Genomic DNA, 22,032 nt, shown 5'->3' with positions numbered 1-22,032 from the left:
AGGAAGAGCCAGATGGGGAAGAACAAGATGAGAGAGAAGGAGGTGGGAGAGGAGCCGAGATGGGGAAGAACTAGATGAGAGAGAAGGAGGTGGGAGAGGAGCCGAGATGGGGAAGAACTAGATGAGAGAGAAGGTGGGAGAGGAGCTGAGATGGGGAAGAACAAGATGAGAGAGAAGGAGGTGGGAGAGGAGCTGAGATGGGGAAGAACAAGATGAGAGAGAAGGTGGGAGAGGAGCTGAGATGGGGAAGAACAAGATGAGAGAGAAGGTGGGAGAGGAGCTGAGATGGGGAAGAACAAGATGAGAGAGAAGGTGGGAGAGGAGCTGAGATGGGGAAGAACAAGATGAGAGAGAAGGAGGTGGGAGAGGAGCTGAGATGGGAAGGAACTAGATGGGGCGGAACTAAGATGGGATAATTAAGAACTTAGAGGGGACAGCAGGTAAATGTAGAGAGAAACAAGGCAAGAAAGGAGCTAGGCATGAGAGCAGACTAGAAGCTTGAGAGAGAGAACTGACTCAGAATAATAAAGTGTATGGACTAAGGAGTTTCCTGTACATAGATGCATTTCATATCTTCAAAGATTAATTATCAGCTGGTTGTAGATTCTTCCTGGACCCTGGGAGGGGGCTATTGAGGGGCTGGACCCCCGTAGTCCCCATTAGGTAACAAGTAGGAATGCTGTGGAAAGTCGTCTGTTTCCAGGGCTGGAGCCTGTGGACAGAAGAGAGCAGGAGCAGGCAAGCAGGAGCAGGCAAGCAGGAGCAGGCAAGCAGGAGCAGGCAAGCCATCATCTAGGCCAGTCCTTCCCAAAGGCAGAGCCCTTCCTGGCAGAGTCAGGAGGATGAGTAGGGCCAGCAGGGGAATGGTGGGAGCTGGTGTGGTGAGCCAAGTGAACTGTGCTGTATTCTTTTTTTTTTTAAGGTATGATCATTTATTTGTTACCCTTAAAGACTTATTTTTGACTGGACTCAGAAGTAGAAGCTCTCAGAGAGGACAGCCTACATCTCTTGGCAATCTGTTCCTGGCGCTTTTCTTTGGCTTCCTTCATTCTCTTGGGCAGAAGTTTAGCATGTTCTGCAGCCTCCTCCTTGTTTTCCTTTGTTGTTTCTTTAGAGCAATATGGTGGCGTTTGTGTCACAGGACACGTGGGGTAAGAAGACGCTGAATCTTGGGTGCTTTGCTCCTGGGCTTCTTACCTTCTCTGCTAGACGGCTTTCTGACCACGTATTGGCGGACATCATCTTCTTTATTTAGAGCGATTAAAAAGCTTTCGGATTCTGCTAGCTCCTTTAGGTCCCAACCAATGAGGCACAGTAGTATCTGTCAGTCCAGGAATATCCTTCTCTTCTTTCTTTACAATAACCAAGTTGAGAACCACAATGCATCCTCGAACAGACGTGCGCTTCCTCTCTCCAGATCTCCTTGGTCTATAACAAGAATGCCCCTTACTCAACAGCAGGCACACTCTGCCATGGGTCAACACGCCTTGCTTCATGGGAAAACCTTGTTTGTCATTCCCACCGCTGATTCGGACCACATAACTCTGCCACTCTTCACCCAGGGCATCCGCAGCTACTTCTGTGGCCATGCGCTTCTCGTAGAACGTAGGAAGCTGGGGCTCATCATCCACTTCGATGAGTTTCTGACAGCTGGTGGCAGGGAAGGAGACATTCAACTTCATCTTGACACAGCCTAGGAGGCGCCACAAAAAAGAGGCTGTGCTGTGTTCTTATCTCCATTGTTTCCTTCCAGTGCGAACTTGGCTGTAGATGTAATTCTAAACGGTCTTATTAAACAAGAAACACAGAGCCAAATAAAGAGTTAAAAGCCCAGAGATCGAGAAATAGACAAGAGCACTGAGACAACTTTATCTTACCACTTGCTGCTGTCCTTCCACTGCTCGATCTCTGGGCTTTTAACTTTTTATTCGGCTCTGTGTTTTTTGTTGAATAAGACCCGTTTAGAATTACATCTACATTTGGCCTTAGTGCAATAACCACCAAATGAACTTCAAGATAATAATGTATCGGCCAGAGCTGCTATGGTAGTTTGAATGTAAACGGCCTCCATAATCTCATAGGGAGAGGCCGTATTAAGAGGTGTGACTTTGTTAGAGTGGGTATGGCCTTGTTGGAGGAAATGTGTCACTGTGGGGGCAGGCTTTGAGGTTTCCTATGCTTAGGATACCACCCAGGGTCTCAGTTGACTTCCTGTTGCCTGCAAGATGTAGGACTCTGAACTACTCCTCCAGCACCATGGCTGCTTGCACATCCCCATGCTCCCCATCATGATGATAATGGACTGAACCTATAAAACTCTAAGCTAGCCGACCCAATTACATGTTTTCATTTATAAGAGTTGCCATGGTCATGGTGTCTCTTCACAGCAATAACAATCCTAAGACACCTGGGGTCCACCTAATAATAGCACCACTCAGCACTACCCTCAAACTTGCAATCAGAATAATCCCTTAGGAATCTGCCTAATGCATTTCTATCTTAAATTGACTACACAATGCAAGAAATAAACAACTGCATTTATTATTAGGTCAACCTAGGAAACAAACAGCGCTTCTGAATGGGCACCTACTTAACGCTTGTTGGCTGCTCTTTTCAGATTTGGGGGACTCAGATACTGTGTGAGGTGTTTGCAGGGTCAGGGACATTAAGTGACAGTACTGAGTATGCATCTTGGGTCCAATCACAAAGTAAGGGCAGGAAAGCCCTCTTCTTATTGCTTGAGCAGGATGTAAGAGTTATGTCCCTAATTACATCATCATCCTGGGACGCAGCCCTGCCTAAAAAGCGGGTGGGCCCTCTGTGTCCTTCCCCTTTTTTCTCTTTCGCTCTCTTTCCTCCACGCGGTCTCTCTGTCTCTCTTCCTCTCTCCCTCTCTTTCTCAATAAAGCTCTAAAAAAGGTAACTATGGCTCGTGACTTTCCTTCAGCATGCTCCTCCACCAGCATGGCAGCCGTGGGCGGTGGCCAGCCACCAGCAGCGCTGATTTAACCAACATTTGGTGCTGTCGGATACACCAACAGAGGACTGGCTGGCTGCTGCTGCTTGCCGCCTCCTCCCCGCCCTGTGCAGCGAGACTGATCCCAGTTTGTTACTTTTTTTTTTTTTTTTGAGCTGAGGATTGAACCCCGGGCCTTGCGCTTGCTAGGCAAGCACTCTACCACTGAGCTAAATCCCCAACTCCTATTTTAATTTTTAATTTTTCTCTCAGCTACAGCCTTGGGACAAAGGGGCAGATACCACCCACTTACATTGGCAGATGAGGTGGGTACTGGTAAATCTGGCCACATAACAGAGTCGCAGAAACTTCTGCCAGAGAACGGGCAAATAAAAAGTTACTTTATCCCCAAGTTTTCTGCTAAAGCTCTAAACCCTTCTATTCTCCCCATTTCTGTGTCTGCCACATGCAATCTTTTCTGTCTGACTTCCACTGGCAGTGGGCGGGCTCAAATGGGCAGGTTTAGGTGGTTTCTAAGACTCGCCCTAACTCACCTTAACTCCACCCACTCATTTTCAACTGCCTTAAGAAATACAGACAGGTCTGAAAGTGGCTAAGATCCATACAATTAAGCTTACAGTAGTCAGGATGGCTCCTAAGCCCAAAAATCAGCTTATAGCCTCAGACAAGTCTTCCAAAAGGATTGGTTTACAGTCTGCCTACTGGCAGATCTTACAAAAGCTGTCCTTAAGCCACCAATCATCAGAGAGAAAAAAAAAATCCAGGACACGGAGTAAAATCCGTCTCTTGTTCCTCAGACTTCCCTGACTAAAACTTAAGCATCTGGAGAGCAAGGCTCCTGACCATACATGCAAAAGAGTCATCTGTGGCATTTTAGGTGTGCCAGGGAAGAGATAAAAGCCTGAAAACAAAGTTGCCAAGTGCTGGCACTCTCTGACTCCCAAAAGAGGTGGGTCCCTGTTTTAAGAGAAAAAGGCCACGGGCTATCAAATGCCCTACCGGGCTATCAAATGCCCTACCAGGGCCATCAACAGCCTAGAAAGACAACCAGTCAGCTGACTGCCCCCAGGCGCCAAGACGCATGGGTACACCAAGCTAAGACCTCCAACAAACCTAGGCTTGGCCACAGACATGTTAGGGAACCCAAATGCAGCAGGGAAGCAATCCGTTTTTTTCCTTCTGGACACCAGAGCCATTGACTCAGTCTTGGGAGTTTTAGGATGTCACTTCTCCTTTCTATTGTCGGGTACAGAAGATAGCCTTACTTACCTCACCAGATTTAATTGCACTTTCAGAGTTACTTTAAAAAAAAAAAAAAGATTTCCAGCTAAGATAAGAGCTCATTGTCTCACTTCAAAGTTACCACCTGTGTTTCTCATGTGCATACAGACAGGGCCATGATCTTTGGCTTGTCCCTAATTCCAAAAAAAAAATAAATTCTCATGCACCACAAGCTTTTCTCTTCCCAGTTCCCTGTTCTAACTCACTGTTCAGCCAATGATACAGGACCACCACAGAACTGGAGTCCAGAGATCATCAAGTAAGAAACTGTAACAGCTAAAAGGTATTTACACCCCCAGACCCAAAAGTGTCTGGGCACTACAAAAAACTTTAATGTAAACATCTATTACTATGAGATGCTTTTAACAATTGATCACCTGTCTCCTGGATGCTGAACTAGTAAAGGAAACAGGTGCTTTAAAATAATCTGTCTCTGATAAAGCTTAACATGTTTCAAAATCCATCTGGACAGGCTAGATCACCGACATAAAATAATAATGACTGTTTTCTCTCTAAGTTTTTTCTATGTCACCAGCATCTTGTCAGACAGAAGGTTCCCAGCCACAGCCAAGAGGGGTACATGTCTCCAGAACAAACGGACAATAGATAGCATCCCACAATGCCTGTCTACTTCGGAGGACTCCCCTTCTCCATTCCCCCAAGAGCTAACCAATGTCTAAAAAATCAGCTGGAAGCAGTTTTTGAGAGGAACGACGCCCCTATGCCCATCTACCTGCTTTTTTATAAAATAATAAGTGAAAGTTTGGGATGTGAGAGTTCTGTCCCTAATTACATCATCATCCTGGGATGCAGCCCAGCCTAAAAAGCGGGCGGGCCCTCTGTGTCCCCCCCTTTTTTCTCTTTTTGCTCTCTTCCCTCCACGCGGTCTCTCTGTCTCTCTTTCTCTCTCTCTCTCTTTTCCCAATAAAGCTCTAAAACAGGTAACTATGGCTGGTGACTTTCCTCCAGCACGCTCCTCCACTGGCATGGCCAGTCACGAGCAGCGCCGATGTAAACCGACACAGGATCTTTGCCCCACTGCCCTTTCTCTGTGCCTCTCTCTGACTCCTTCTTTAAACACCCATCTCTTCTCATAATGCTCAAGGTTTGTTAACATATGGGAAACGAACGGTTTCTGCCCTCTCTGCTGTCATAGCATCCAGAGGCTCGTGGGTACTTTTATTTGTTTATTTATTGAGATGGAATCTTGCTTGACTGCCCAATCTTGCTGTCGCTTGGGCCCAGATCACCTGTGGACCTTTTTACAGCCTGTGCCTGCCATTTGAATAGATACCAAGGCCAAGGCAAGGAGAGCTAAGGAGGGAGATGTCAGCAGTCAGTGTAGAGATGGAATTTGGAGAGGTGGTGACACATTACATGGACTCATCGTGTAGATCTCATTCTATCTGTCACTAAATGGGAGTGAGAAGGCAGACACAGAAAGACCGGTTACAAACAATCCATGTGAAGTAAGAATGAAACTTGTGTTCAATCAGTGCTGGGCCAAAACTTCTGGAGTCTGACACCAAGTGATTTATTTTTCATGTAGTTAATCATGGCAAAACTTTGGTTTTGTATAATATTTAAGGGTCCAGCCTTAAATTTATACAATTCCAGGGGCCCAGGAGAGACTACCATCAGCTTGGGAATGAATCCAGTTGCGCAGAGAGCTCTTTAGTTCAATTCGTTTATTCCTCAGTCACCATCATTCAGGTACCAGTTCAACTCTTCAATCTCTTCATTTCCTTGGTTCCTTTCATTCCCTCTCTTAATTCCCTCAGTTCCAATTCTCTTAGTCCCCTTAGTTCCAGTTCTCATAATTCCCCCAAATCTTAGTTCTCTCAATCCTTCATCCCCCAATTCTTAGTTCCCTCCATTCTTAGTTCCCTCAATTCTTAGTTCCCCCAATTCTTAGTTCCCTCCATTCTTAGTTCCCCCAATTCTTAGTTCCCTCAATTCTTAGTTCCCTCCATTCTTAGTTCCCTCAATTCTTAGTTCCCTCCATTCTTAGTTCCCTCCATTCTTAGTTCCCTCAATTCTTAGTTCCCTCCATTCTTAGTTCCCTCCATTCTTAATTCCCCTCAATTCTTAGTTCCCTCAATTCTTAGTTCCCTCAATCCTTCACGTCCTCCATTCTTAGTTCCCTCCATTCTCTCCCCTTTCTCCCGGGGCTGGTCTATATCCTATCCTAAACAGTAACATTTTATGTTTTGTATACAGCACAAGATTGTACAAGTACCCGCTAGAAGCTTCCTGGAAATTTTATTTGCAACCCAAAAGGGGAGAGAGAAGAGTGAAGTCAGTTAGCAGTTGGTATAAATCAAGAAAGGAATGTATGTGCTAGAAATATGTCCTTACTGTGGTTAGGTGAAGGCATTATGATTCTATCACAAATGTGTTCAACTATAAACTTACAGGTGATGGGGCAGGGAAAGTCTATAGGTCACTGAAAGTTAAAACTGTCACTTTCCCCCTCTGCCACCAGTTTCCTGACAAGGCAGGGAAGAGTATTGATAGCTAGTCAATCTGCATCACAGCTTGAAACACCTGGTAAGAGGAACATCCTTTTTGATCTAAGGTTCTCTGGGGCAGTGAGAGAGAGAGAGGGGAGGCCTTGATTTGCACAAGAAACAAAGCTTGTTCTTCTTGCTGGTAGGCATTTGACCTGTGAGACATGTAGTCTCAGAAAGGACATTTTATCTAAGTTGGGGGGTTTTCAGGAGTCTAACAGATGGCCTGGTAGCTGTCTGTTCCTTGCTTGTCTTGTAAGGTTTTGTTTGGGGTTGACTCTATCTTAGGAAGTTGCTCTGGGAGGGTATTTGCAAATGGTAAATACCCAAAACAAATGCTAAAGAGGGGCCTGGAGCTCAGAGGCAGAAGGTTCTGTCTATGTGACTGTCCAGGTGCTTTGAAACGGAGATTCACACACATACACATTTTAGGAGAATTATGATCTCAAGGAATTCACAGCAAGGCACAACCGAATATTAAGCTGCATAACACCAATAGTTCTTGCTGTTTGGCTTTCAACTTGACTGACCCTTGGTCGTGTCAAGGTATAGCTTATAATATACAGCTGGACTTCTATTTCATATTCCTGTGGCTCTCCATACTTTTGGGAAAAATTGTTTTTGGTTTTTCTTTTTCTTTTTGTTTTTGGAGACAGGGTTTCTCTCTAGCTTTGGAGCCTGTCCTGGACTAGCTCTTTAGACCAGACTGGCCTCGAACTCACAGAGATTCACCTGCTTCTGCCTCCCGAGTGCTGGGATTACAGGCGTGCGCCACCACCGCGCAGCTGTTTTTGGTTTTTCAAGACAGGGTTTCTCTGTGTAGCCCTGACTGTCCTGGAACTCATTTCTATATGTACACCAGACTGGTCTCGTACTCACAGAGGTCCACCTGTCTCTCTCTGCCTCTCGAATGCTAGAATTAATGGCAGGTGCCACCAAGACCCAGCAGAAAAAAAAATTTTTTTTCGGAATAATCATCACAACAAAGCTTTTGGCATGACTACCTTGAAATTCCTGTGCAAAGTGCATCTCTTTATATCCTCAGAACAAGGGCCTAGAGAGGAAGGGTTTGTAATAAGCATAAGAATGGGTTCAACTGCCCGAGAAACAATGCCCAGTAGTCTGAGACTAGGTAGGAAGAGTTCATAATAAACATAGCAGCAAACTCTTTTGGAAAGTACACAGGACCTCTCTCATGAGGGTGGGTTCTATTGACTGAGAAACAATGCTCAGGATCTGTGGGATTCGACGAGGGCTGTTTTACAGAATAGCAAAAATCACCAGGTATTAACACTTCTGTCTTAGTTAGGGTTTCTATTGCTGTGAAGAGACACCATGACCACAGCAATTCTTTTAAGGAAATCATTAATTGGGTGGCTCACTTACAGTTTCAGAGGTTCAGTCCATTATCATCATGGCAGGGAGCATGGCGGCATGCAGGTAAACATGGTGCTTGTAAGGATTATGTCCTTAATTACGTCACCAGCCTGCGATGGCATCCCAGCCTAAAAAACCATTGTGTTCTCTCTGTGCCCTCTCTTTCCACACTCTCTCCTTCTGTATTATCTCCCCTCCATGTGCTCTCTCTCTCTCTCTCTCTCTCTCTCTCTCTCTCTCTCTCCCTCTCACTCTCTCTCTCTCTCTCTCTCTCTCTCTCTCTCTCTCTCTCTCTCTCTCTCTCCCTCCCTCCCTCCCAATAAAGCTCTAGAAAGGTAACCATGGCTCATGATTCTTCTGCCACCACAACATCCAGTGCTCTCTTCTGTTGGCATGGCTGCCATGGTGGCTGCCAGCCATGAGTGCCGCCACTTAACCAATACTACTGGCTACATCTTGATCAGAATGCAACAGGAAATGGGCTGTGACACTGGGCAGTATCTTGAGCATAGGAAACCTCAAAGCCTGCCCCCACAGTGACACACTTCCTCCAAGGAGGCCACAACCCTCCAACAAAGCCACACTTCCTAATAGTGCTGTTAGGGTCAGCGTACAAAACAGAGAGCTTCACTCCGATATCGGGTCACAAATGAAGCTTTATTTTAGCACGAGCTCGTGGGGCACCAGCGCGAGGAGTAGCTGGTGACCCCGAGTTTAAGGCTCACAGGCCTTTTATGAGGCAGTTCTACCAGGGCAGGGGAGTGGGGTCACCCAGAGTGTAGACACCTAGACGCCAGATGTCTCCACGGTCTTTCTCAGAGTCTGGGTATGTAAACGAATTCCAAGCTTATCTAGCAAGGGGTTATTTGGCAAGCATTCTTCTCAAGCAATTTATCTTGCAAACACAACCCCAGGGGTTATTTGGCAAGCATTCTTCTCAAGCAATTTATCTTGCAAACACAACCCCAGGGGTTAATTGGCAAGCATCCTGTTAGCACAGCATGGTGGGCTAACTTTTCTGATATGGGGCGTGGGGGCAGAGTGCAGTATTTTCCACTGAATCTGCAATTAGCAGAGCTAGTGGGGGGGCCTTGTTTCCCTTACAATGGACTTTCATTCCTCCCTTTCTCTTGTGCTGGCCTTTAATCCTAAAGGCACCTATAGCCATTCCCTCATAGTAAGGGGGGCTAGCTTGGAGACAGAGCCAACAGGACTTAGTGAGATTGGGGTAGGTCGAATTTAAAGCCTGATATCCTCCTCTTATTAAGTCCACGAGTCTCTCTCCTGACCCCAGGGGTGAGAGATTCACCGGAGGGTCTGGGATATCCTGTGGTGAGGGGTGGACCTCGGGTTGGAGGGTCTGGGACGTAGGGGTGTGAGGTCGGACCATTTGTTGATAGACCTTAGGTGGGAATCCCTTTTGGTCCATAAGGACTATGTTTGGGCCAACGGCTGTTCGTGTTAGCATACTATTCTTATTTAACCTTATCTTAAAGAGGAGCCCGAAATCATCTCCATGGGCATAGAATCTCAGACCCCAGGTTCGGCCCCTATACCAGTCGGCTAAGGATGTGGACTTTTTCCCTTCAGCGGTGAAAGTTATGTTTAGCACATTGCATAAAGGGGTGCTCTGGCATCCAGTGACATGTCTACCCTGCGATTCAAGGTTCCCAGGGGGGCAGGGATTGTGGGGGCCAAAAGGGCTGCTAGCTGGTTCAGGATGAGTGATATTTTGGATCCAATCCCAACTAGAGCTAGGTTTCCAGTATGTGGTTCCAGTGGTTTTGCACCCCCAAGCCTTACAGTATAGGGATTCTGGTCCCCTGCACCTATGAATCCCCCCTCTTTTTCTACCATCTCGGAGGCATACATAGAAAGGTAAATAGTTAAGGAGACACCTCCTCAGGGGGGTGGCACATCCCTGAATCCTTCCCCTGGTCAGCAAATCATTAAACATTCCCCCTCTAACTGTTAGGGGAAGGACGCTACTAGGTTCCTGTTCAGGTAGGTCCCAGGTATCTAGTCCGACTGCCAATTGGCAAATGTCTGGTTGGAGAGTTGGCCACCAAGCTCCCAATGGGTGGCTTGAGCTAGACACTGTCCATACCACATTTCCCGTCCCAGATATCACTTGCCAAGTTTGTGGTTGTGGCCAGTGGGGGTTTGTCTGGCCTGGCTTCTGCGCCTAATGCAGAGCTTGAGGGGATGCTCAGTCTGCTCCACAGTCCAGTCCAGATCAGCCTCCAGGTCAGGGACAGGGGCAGGTTTGAGATGAGAGCCATGAATCCAGGCAGCAATCCCGTCCACCTTGACTGCCATCAGGGTGGTCAGCAGGACTTGGTATGGTCCCTTCCACTGGGGTTCCAAAGTCTGATGCTGGTGTCTGTGGACGTATACGAAGTCCCCCACGTGGAACTGATGGGCAGCGCTGTCCCCGCCGGGTTGGTACGCCGCGGACAGCTGCTTCCACAGTGTATGTTGGACAGATGCTAAAGCTTGCAGCCTGTCAGACAGAGGGGAAGGCATGATTTCTCCTTGCTGGATGGTTAGGTTCTTAACTGGGGGTGCACACCCAAAGAGCAGTTCAAAAGGGGTAAGACCCATGAAGGAAGGGGTATTTCTAGCTCTAAAGAGGGCATACGGTAGGAGCATCGTCCAATCTCGAGAGCCAGTCTCCATGGTCAATTTGGTTAAGGTCTCCTTAATGGTCCTGTTGGTTCTTTCTACCTGTCCAGAGCTTTGGGGTCTGTATGCACAATGCAGCTTCCAGTCCATCCACAGTATTTTTGTCAGTCCCTGCCTTACCTGGGCCACGAATGCTGGGCCATTATCTGACCCAATTACCTGAGGCAGTCCAAATCTTGGGAAGATTTCTTCCAGGATTTTCTTAGCGACTATTGCTGCAGTCTCCTTTTTGGTGGGGTAGGCTTCTACCCATCCTGTAAAGGTATCTACAAACACTAGCAGGTACTTTAGGCCATACTTAGCTGGCTTTACCAATGCTGGCCAGGGCGGGTTCCTCGTAGTCTTTTTCCGGGGGCCAGTTTCCCAGGATATGCATTTACCTGCTGGCAGGCCCGGCAAGCAGCTACCACCTTCTCTGCCATTTGTTTCTTCTCAGATGGGGAGAGAGTCTTATTTTCTGTAGTCAGCTGGATCAATTTTCTGCTGCCCAGATGGGTTAATTTGTGGATCCTTTCCAGAGTGTCTTTCAGAAGTTCCGGGGGTGGAGCCTCTTCAGGGGCTGGATCCTCTGGAGTTGAGGTGTGAATGGCCAGGCTCCTTGGATCCCGGAGGGCAGCCTCCTTTGCCTCTTGATTGGCCTTCCTGTTTCCTGCGGCCACTGGGGAGTCCCCTTTTTGGTGCCCAGGGCAGTGTACGATGGCCAGCTCTCGGGGCAACATTACAGCCTCCAATAGGGCCTCAATTTCTCTTTTATTTTTAATTTCTTTTCCGGCTGAAGTTAACAGTCCCCTCTCCCTGTATATGGCCCCATGCACATGCGCAGTTGCAAATGCATACCAGCTGTCTGTGTAGATGGTAGTCCGTTTACCGGCTGCCATGGTAAGTGCTTGGGTGAGCGCAATCAATTCGGCTTTTTGAGCCGAGGTTCCCTCTGGGAGGCTGCTAGACCAGATGACCTTATTTTTGTCCACTACTGCCGCTCCCGCTCTCTGCTGGCCCTCATTTAGGAAACTGCTGGCATCTGTATACCATATCAGGTCAGGGTTGGCCAGCGGTTGGTCCGTTAAATCTGTCTGGACCCCGGTTTCTTCCACCAGAATGGCACCACAGTCGTGAACCAGCACCCCCTCCTCTCCTTGTTCAGCAATTGGGAGGAGGGTGGCCGGGTTTAAGACAGCTGGGGGCCCGAAGGTGATGCGGTCCCGGTCCAGAAGAGTCGTCTGATAATATGTGGCCCGAGCATTGCTAAGCCATTGGTCAGGCGGCTGGCGGACAATGCTCTCCAATGCATGGGGAGCTATAACAGTCAGATGCTGTCCCAAAGTTAATTTGTCTGCGTCCCGCACCAGCATGGCTGCCGCAGCCACTGCCCTTAGGCAGATTGGCCATCCCCTGGCCACAGGATCTAGCCGCTTGGATAGGTAAGTGGTTGGTCTTTTCCACGGACCGAGGGCTTGTACTAGGATGCCAACCGCCACCCCACCCTTCTCATGCAAGTACAAAGTGAAGGGTTTACTCACATCCAGGACAGCGAGTGCCGGAGCGGTTAAGAGCGCCCTCTTTAACTTTTCGAATGCAGCCTGGTGTTCTTCCTGCCAGACAAAGGGGGTCTTTTCTTTTAACAAGGGAGAGAAGGGCTCTGTGATGGCAGCGAACCCTGGAATCCAAAGCCGGCAGAACCCAGCTGCGCCCAGGAATTCATGTAACTGCTGGTGGTCCATTGGAGCAGGTATGCTGGCCACGGTTCGCTTGCGAGTGTCAGTGAGCCACCTCCTCCCTCCCCCCAAGGAGTAACCGAGGAAGATGACTTTGTTTTGGCAGATCTGCGCCTTCTTGGCAGACGCCCTGTACCCCAGGCTGGCCAGGGTATCCAGAAGTTTCTCAGTCCCTTGTTTGCAGGCGTCCCGAGTCTCAGCTGCCAGGAGTAGATCATCTACATACTGGAGGAGGGTGACATCAGGGGTGGTTTCTCGATACTCCCAAAGGTCTCGGTGTAGGGCCTCATCGAAGATAGTTGGAGAGTTCTTAAATCCTTGTGGAAGTCTGGTCCATGTCAGTTGCCCTGTCCCCCCTCCCTCAGGGTCTGACCATTCAAAGGCAAAGAGCTTTTGAGAATCGGGGTGGAGGGGGAGGCAAAAAAAGGCATCCTTTAAATCCAGTACAGTATACCAGTTGTGCTCTGGAGGTAAGGTCCTCAAGAGGTTGTAAGGGTTGGGCACTGTAGTGTGAATGTCTGTTACCCGGGAGTTTACTTCTCCCAGGTCCTGGACTGGTCTGTAGTCATCTGTTCCTGGCTTCCTTACTGGCAGGAGCGGAGTATTCCGCTCTGATTGACATGGTTTCAGTATGCCCAGTTCCAGAAACCTCTTGATGTGGGGTTTTATGCCTTCTCGGGCTTCTCGACTAAGCAGGTATTGTCTTACTCGCACAGGTACCGTGGTGGGTTTGAGGGTGACCACCACCGGGGGTTGCTCCTTAGCCAGTCCGAGGCCCCCTGTCTCTGCCCACGCATTAGGGAACCTATGAATCCACTCCTCGTTGTACGGTGAAACAGTGGCTACAGAGGCTTTTGCCACCGCTCCATACAACCGGTATTCCTCAGCAGCTGGGAGTTCTAGCGTGAGGAGATGGAGGTCCCCTACTTCCGGGTGGGCAAATTTTTATTCTGGGCCCCGAGAGGTAAAGGAGATCTGAGCTCCCTGTTTTGTCAGGAGGTCTCTACCTAATAGGGGTGCCAGACAGTCAGGTAAGACCAGAAAAGAATGTTGCACAGTACCTTTTCCCAAGTTGACTGTTCTCTGGGTGGTCCAGGGTCTCTCTCTGCTTCCATTTGCTCCTTGGACCAGTGACTTTCAGGTAGACAGAGGGCCTAGTGGATGCTTGATGGCTGAATAGACTGCCCCCGTGTCCAAATCAAAGTCCACTGGGGTCCCCTCCACTTCAAACGTTACCCGGAGTTCGGGGAGGGGGTCTGAACCCTGACTCCCTCAGTCCCCAAGGGCAAGGACCTGCCGGCCTTGCCCTTTCTGCTTCTTCGGGCATTCTCTGACCCAATGACCTTCCTCTTTGCAGTAGGCACATTGATTTGGTCCCAAAGGAGGACAGCTTCCCTGACCTTCTCCTCCTCCTCGCCCCCGTGGCCCAAGCCTGTCTCTTACTGAAGCTGCAAGAATCTGTGTTAGATCCCAATTTTGGCGTTTTCGCTGCTCTTTTTCCTTTTCCTCTCTTTGTTTTTCTAACTGATCCTCTTTTTCTTCTGCAGTCTCCCGCTTATAATAGACTTTTTCTGCCTCTTTAACCAGGTCCCTCAGGCTCAGCCCTTGTAACCCATTTAATCTTTGCAACTTCTGCCGTATATCTGTGGCAGACTGCCCTATAAAGGCTATGCTCACTGCTCCCCTCAATTCCTCTGACTGTGGGTCAAAGGGTGTATACCTTCTATATGCTTCCATGAGTCTCTCAAGAAAGGCAGAGTGTGTCTTTTCAGACCCTTAAAGAACCTCGCCTACCTTAGCCAAATTAGTGGGCCTTCTGGCCACTGCATGGAAACCTACCATTAGAGTGTGGCGATAGAGAGACAGATGCTCCCTACCTTCCAGAGTATTCGGATTCCACGTTGGGCGCCGCAGGGGAAAGTGCTCATCAATGAGATTGGGGAGCTGAGTTGGCCACCCGTCCGGTCCAGGGACCAACTTCCTAGCTTCCAGGAGGATGCGTTCCCTTTCTTCTGTGGTGAAAAGGACCCCCAGAAGTTGCTGGCAATCGTCCCACGTAGGCTGGTGGGAAAACATGAAGGACTCTAGGAGTCCAGTTAGGCGGGAGGGGTCTTCAGAAAAGGGTGGGTTATTATTCTTCCAGTTATATAAATCTGAGAAAGAAAATGGCCAGTATTGGAGGGCAGGCATGTCTCCTCCAGCCCCATCATCAATAGTTCCCCCAACGGGGCGTAGGGGCAGTGTGACTGCCGGTGGGGCCTCATCATGAGGGCGTGCCCTTCTCTGGCGGGTGCCCTGTGCAGGCCCCGAAGGGGAGACCGGGGCCGGTCCGGATCCTGCCCCCACTGGCGGTGGCGGCGGCGGCGATCTGTAAGGCGGTGGGGGGTCTAGGTCAAGAGAAATGAGATCAGCCTGAGACTCTGGCAGGGGTGCAGGTGTCGGGATCAATGGGGGAGGGGAAGATTTAGGCGAATCAGAGGTTTTGGTTAGAAGGAGAGAGGTATGATCAGTAGGTGGTGCAGATGGGCCGACCTGAAATGACCGGACCCACTTAGGCGGGTCCACCACTAAATCTTCCCAGACCCAGATGTAGGCTTGTTGGTCCGGATGCCCATGTGAACCTGGAATGAAGATTTTTTGTTTGACTGCTCTGATTATATTAAGATCAAAAGTACCATCTACCGGCCACCCGACTCCAAAGGTGGGCCATTCAGATGAACAGGAAGTCTGCCACTTTCCTTTCCTCACCCGAACCGCCAGGTTCAACATGCGGTCCATCACTGCCGACCAATGAGAGAGGGTTAGGGACAAAGGGGTGGAGGCAGACTTGGCGGCCGACTGTCCCATTCCAAACAAGTAGAAACCGACACAGAAGGACACAAAGATAGAGACACAACACACAAACAAGACAAGCCGGCAAAATGGTAGGGAAAATGAAGCCAAAAGTTTGTCTATTGGCCTGGGCCGTCTGAAAAATCTCCTAGACAAAAGGGAATCAGATGGGGCCCCTGTTTCAGGGTCCCCACACTCCAGAGCATCCTCCAGAGCTGCAGCCTGTGGGTTCAGGACATGTCTGTCCCCCACCGTCCAAGGGTCCTCACAGGCCCCTTGAACAGCTGCTTCCCTTCTGACTCACCACCGTCCTTACCAATCTCGGTGGGACCTCCAGATGTTAGGGTAGGCGTCCAAAACAGAGAGCTTCACTCCGATATCGGGTCACAAATGAAGCTTTATTTTAGCACGAGCTCGTGGGGCACCAGCACAAGGAGTAGCTGGTGACCCCGAGTTTAAGGCTCACAGGCCTTTTATGAGGCAGTTCTACCAGGGCAGGGGAATGGGGTCACCCAGAGTGTAGACACCTAGACGACAGATGTCTCCACGATCTTTCTCAGAGTCTGGGTAGGTAAACAAATTCCAAGCTTATCTAGCAAGGGGTTAATTGGCAAGCATTCTTCTCAAGCAATTTATCTTGCAAACACAACCCCAGGGGTTAATTGGCAAGCATCCTGTTAGCACAGCATGGTGGGCTAACTTTTCTGATATGGGGCGTGGGGGCAGAGTGCAGTATTTCCCACTGAATCTGCAATTAGCAGGGCTAGTGGGGGGGCCTTGTTTCCCTTACAATGGCCTTTAAGTGCTACTCCCTGTGAATTTATGGGGGCCAATTACATTCAAACTACCACAACATCCATTTAAAGACTTCTGGATGGAAAACAGGTGTCTATTTGCTGAAGAAAATCCTCTGTGTTTAACGATTGTGGTTTCTCTAATGCTATCCTGCAAGCACGTGGACCTCGTGTCCTTCTCCTCCTCTATCTCTTCTTCCCCTCCTTCTTTGATACATTTTTGCCTTTCATTTCTTTCTTTTTTAATTGAAAAAATTATACAATATATTTTCATTATGTTTTCCTGTAGTACGAATTCTAACTGGTCTTGTAAATAAAAACCCAGAGTCAGATATCAGGGTAAATGCTAAAAGATCTGAGAAGCAGAGCAAGCGACAGCCACCACCTCTTAACTTGCCAACTCCTCACCCTGAAAAGAGTCTGAGTTCCTGTCTCCTCCCACCTTATATTCCTTTCTCCACACAGCCAACTCACTTCTTGTCTCCACCTCCCTCATGCTGAGATTAAAGTTTTGAGATCCCAAGAGCTAGGATCAAAGGTGTGTGCCACCACTGCCTGGCTCTGTTTCCCTTTTAGACTGGATCAATTTTGTGTAGCCCAGTGTGGCCTTGAACTCACAGAGATCTGTCTGCCTCTGCCTCCAAAGTGCTGGGATTAAAGGTGTGTGCCACCACTGCCCGGTCTCTATGATTATCTAGTGGCTTAGCTCCATACTCTGATCTTCAGGCAAGCTTTATTTGCTAGAGCATACACAAAATATTACCACATTTTCTTTCCTCCAATCTACCAGATCCTTCCTACCTCCCTAACCATCCCTTTAATCTCTAAAACTCCTTTACTCTTTAAAACAAACAAACAAAATTAAACACACACACACACACACACACACACACACACACGCACGCACGCACGCACGCACACACACACACCACTCCTTCCTCCCCAAAAAAGAAAATAAAAATAAGCAAGCAAAAGACCATTAAGACAAAAAATGCCCAAACAAAGCAAAATGAGACAAAAAGTCTACAGAAATATCGATGATTTTTTTTGTGTGTGTGCTGCCCAGCTTCTCCTGCACATGTGGCCTGCCCTGAGATTTGGATAATATACTCAGTGATGCTTCCTTTGCCAGGCGTTATCAATTGTGAATAGCTTCTTAGTTAGGGGTGGGAACTCACATCTACTTCTCCATCGCTGCACTGGCATGGCATCCAGCTTCAACCTGTGCAGGCTCTGTGCATGCTGCCAGAGTCTCTGTGAGTGCATGTGTGTGTCAGTCCTGTTGTGTCTTCCTTACAGTCATTCCTCACCTCTGTCTCTTAGCATCTTTCCACCTCCTCTTCCACACAGAACCCTGAGACTTGAGGGGCGGGGTTTGATGAAGACACTTGAGGGGCGGGGTTTGATGAAGACATTACACTTAGGGCTGAGTGCTCCCAAGTTTCTCACTCTCTGCACATTGTCCAATTGTGGGTTTCTGTGTTATTTTCCACTTTTTTGTTTTGTTTTGTGGGGGGGGGGCATTTCAAGACAGGGTTTCTCTGTGTAGCTTTGCACCTTTCCTGGAACTTACTCTGTAGTCCAGGCTGGCCTTGAACTCACAGAGATCCACCTGCATCTGCCTCCTGAGTGCTGGGATTAAAGGTGTCCTACCACTGCCCAACTTAGTTTCCATCTTTTGCAAGAATAAGCTTCTCTGCTGATGGCCAAGTGAGACACTGGTCTGTGGATACAGTAGTATGTCATTAGGAGTCATTTAATTGATATATTTCTTTAGCACATAATAGCATTAGTTTTTCCCAACAGGCCCATGACCTATCTAGTCTCTGGTTCTTGGCCACTTTAGCAGTGTCAGGAATGGGTTCCATCTTGTCAAACAGGCCTTAAATACAATCAGAAAGTTTGTGGTTACTCCCATGACATTTGTGCCACTATTATAATAATATAGCTTGCAGGTGTGTGTGTGTGTGTGTGTGTGTTTTCCTCTTTACTCTTTGGGGGACCTGTCACTCAGCTCCCAAATAATCACACCAAGACTTATTCTTTCTTATGAATGCCCAGCCTTAGCTTGGCTTATTTCTTGCCAGCTTTTCTTAACTTCAAGAAAGTTTAAAAAAAATTAACTTATAGAAACCATCTGGGATTTCACCTTTTTCTATTTCTGCGTATCTATTTCTGTGTGCCACCATCCTTCCTGTCATGATAATGGACTGAACCTCCGAACTGTAATCCAGCACCAATTAAATGTTTTTATTTATAAGAGTTGCATGGTCAGGTTTTCTCTTCACAGCAATAAAACTCTGGGACAGCAGCTTAGATGTCTGTCAATGAATAAATGTAATGAAAATGTGGCTCATTTACACAATGGCTATTCAACTGTTAAGAAAAAAATGAAATAATGAAATTTGCAGGTAAAAGTGTGGAACTAGAAAAAAAAATCATTCTATGTGAGGTAACCCAGACCACAACAGACAGATATTGAATGTTTTCTCTTGTATGTGGCTGTTAATTTTCAAATCTCCAATTGGTGTGTTACAATTTGAATAATCACAGAGGTTAGGTGCATAGTAAGGAACTGAGAGGGAGGAGGCTCTCCCAAGGAAGGAGAAGTAGAATATATGTTATGGAGAGACAAAGTTGTAGTGGATAGCCATCCTAGCATTGGCCTGGAAGTTCCAATCCCTGTTAGGGACCAAGATGTCAGGAACCAAACATGAACCATGGAAAGTACTAGCTAGACCAAAGAACAACTCATAAGCCCCTTCCCAGAGCAGTAACCAGAGGCCTCCAAAGATAAGAGAACATCCCACAGTCAGGTGCCATGACAACCTAAGGTAAAGAGCATTCCATGGTCAGGTAACCTAGCAACAGAATAAACTGCCCCTGACCAGTGACCTTAGCTGACATCTCGCAGTTGCACGATCTGCCTCACACGTCTTGCACCCCTTCCATGTTCTACACGCCCCTTTTCCCTTTCCCTCCTTCTTGCCCCTTCCCCTCCTATGCTATATAAGCCATGCGGAGAAAAATAAAGTTTGGTGGCTTGATCAGAATTCTGTCTTGCTGCTGTCTCTTGTGTCGCCCTTCCCTTTCATTCTCTCCCACAGGTGGGTCGCCCCTCGTTGACACCCCGCTGGCCAGGGCAAACCCCCATTGAGGCTTCAGTAATGGTCACACCCACAAGGCAGGGCGGAGGAGGAAGCGGAAGACCAAGGATCGGGAGGAGAGCTCTCTCTTGGTTCCAGGACCCTGGACGCTGGAGGTAGACCGAGCAGAGTTCTCCAGAGAGCACTGCTGGACTGCGCCATACCTTTGCCAGACCCTGCAACCTACCCCTTCATTTGTAAGTTACCCCACAAAATAAACCTCCCTTTTAACTACGTGGAGTGGCCTTAATAACTTCACCAATACAAAGTGTGTGGAAAGACTAGGTGTGGAAAATTAAATAGGGAGGGAGATGAAGGAGAAGGATAAGCTGGGAGCATGGGAGGGACAACAAACACTGAAAGCCATTTGTAAAATGGAAGCCTACTACCGTAGAAATGCCCTAAACCACACACATATATGAAAGAAATCTAAATGGAGTCACCAAATAATAGCCGAGACAATGCTCCAACTAGATATTCTATTGTACCAAGTCAAACCTCCAGGGTCAGGAATGGGTTACATCTTGTTGAGCCATTAGCCAAGGGAGCCCCACATAAACCTCCCAACATCACAGCGTATTGCCAAGGCTATTGGTTATTCTCCACAACCCGATGGTAAGGCCCTGCTATTGAAGACACCACTTATGTCATTAAACATGGATAAATCAAACTGGTGCCTAACTAGAATCCTTATTCTTACTAATGTTGATGGTACTAGAGGGTACATACTTTGCACAATACCAGAGGAGAAATCATCAGTATTTCCTAGCCACAATCCCTGTGGCCTACAACTGTGACCCCACTGTTGTGGAATATTAGTCAAACATGTGTTACATTCTTTTATGCTGTGGAGTATTTGTTTAATGATGCAAAGATGTGTTGCATTCTTTTATGCTGCATTTGTTTAACTCTGTGAAGCTGTATTACTTTGCCTGCCTACACCTGATTGTTCTAATAAAGAGCTAAGTGGCCAATAGCTAGCTCAAGAGAGGGATAGGTGGGGCTGCCAGACAGAGAGAATAAACTGAAGGAGAGAGAATAGGAGCAATAAAAGAAGGAGAGGAGAACTCCAGGGGCCAGCCACACAGCCCCCAGTCACACAGCCACACAGTCCCCCAGCCACATAGCCACACAGGCCCCCAGCCCCCAGCCACACAGTTCCCCAGCCACATAGCCACACAGTCCCCCAGCCCCCAGCCACACAGTTCCCCAGCCACATAGCCACACAGTCCCCCAGCCCCCCAGCCACACAGTCCCCAGACCCCAGCCACACAGCCACACAGCCCCCCAGCCACACAGCCCCCAGCCCCCCAGCCACACAGCCCCCAGCCCCCCAGCCACACAGCCACACAGCCACACAGCCCCCCAGCCACACAGCCCCCAGCCCCCAGCCACACAGCCCCCCAGCCACACAGCCCCCCAGCCCCCCAGCCACACAGCCCCCAGCCACACAGCCCCAGCCACACAGCCACACAGCCACACAGCCACACAGCCACACAGTCCCCCAGCCCCCCAGCCACACAGTCCCCCAGCCCCCCAGCCCCCCAGCCACACAGTCCCCCAGCCCCCCAGCCACACAGCCCCCCAGCCCCCCAGCCACACAGTCCCCCAGCCCTCCAGCCACACAGTCCCCCAGCCCCCCAGCCACACAGCCCCCCAGCCACACAGCCCCCCAGCCCCCCAGCCACACAGCCCCCAGCCACACAGCCCCCAGCCACACAGCCACACAGCCACACAGCCACACAGTCCCCCAGCCCCCCAGCCCCCCAGCCACACAGTCCCCCAGCCCCCCAGCCCCCCAGCCACACAGTCCCCCAGCCCCCCAGCCACACAGCCCCCCAGCCCCCCAGCCACACAGCCCCCCAGCCACACAGCCCCCCAGCCACACAGCCACACAGTCCCCCAGCCCCCCAGTCACACAGCCACACAGCCACACAGCCAGACATGGAATAAGAAGGAAAGAAAAGATATACAGAAAAATAAAAAAGGTAAAAGTCCAGAAGCAAAAGGTAGATGGGATAACTTAAGAAAAGTTGACAAGAAATAAGCCAAGTTAAGTCTGGGCATTCAGAAGAAAGAATAAGACTCCATGTGATTATTAGGGAGCTGAGTGACAGGTCCCCCAAAAAGCAAAGAGAAAACACACACACACACACACACACACACACACACACACACACACACACACACAGTGCTAGAGATTTATCTGAGACTGGCTTGAGCTTCTGAAAGCTCAAAGCCCACCCCCAGTGACACACTTTCTCCATCAAAGCTACATCTACTCCAACGGGGCCACACCTCCAATAATGCCATTCCTTAAGTCTATGGGGGCCATTTCTGTAGTGGTATTTGCTCTGCCCATGACTTTGAACTACAGGGTTTGAAGGAGGCAGTGTTTCCTGCTGTTGTACGTGACGGATTTAGCTCAGTGGTAGAGTGCTTGCCTAGCAAGCACAAGGCCCTGGGTTCGATCCTCAGTGCAAAAAAAAAAAAAAAAAAAAAGGAGAGGGAGAAGGGTCACATGCCCCTTCTCCCTGCTCCTGACTGCAAGGTGGATTCGAGTCAGTCAGATCAGAGGACAACTTCAGCTGTCTACTCCGTTCTGTATTCATAAGTGTATTTCCTCAATTTAACTGTTCTTAAACAGACTCCTGTGGATTTATTGCTTTACATTTCATTCAAACCACCACATAGGCTGAAGAACCAAAGCACTCC

The 22,032-nt window shown here is 48.7% G+C and overlaps 2 pseudogenes; both read right to left on the bottom strand.

Annotated features, from left to right (window-relative positions):
• Positions 1–953: 953 nt before the first annotated feature.
• On the bottom strand, positions 954–1,682 carry LOC118594340 (annotated as a pseudogene).
• Positions 1,683–9,450: 7,768 nt separating this feature from the next.
• LOC118594226 lies at positions 9,451–15,323 on the bottom strand (annotated as a pseudogene).
• Between the last annotated feature and the right edge of the window lie 6,709 nt (positions 15,324–22,032).

Source organism: Onychomys torridus, chromosome 12 (assembly GCF_903995425.1).
Source record: "Onychomys torridus chromosome 12, mOncTor1.1, whole genome shotgun sequence".
Lineage (NCBI taxonomy): Eukaryota > Metazoa > Chordata > Mammalia > Rodentia > Cricetidae > Onychomys > Onychomys torridus.
The sequence above is the reverse complement of the archived record's forward strand: the minus strand, read 5'-3'. Positions and strand labels throughout refer to the sequence as shown.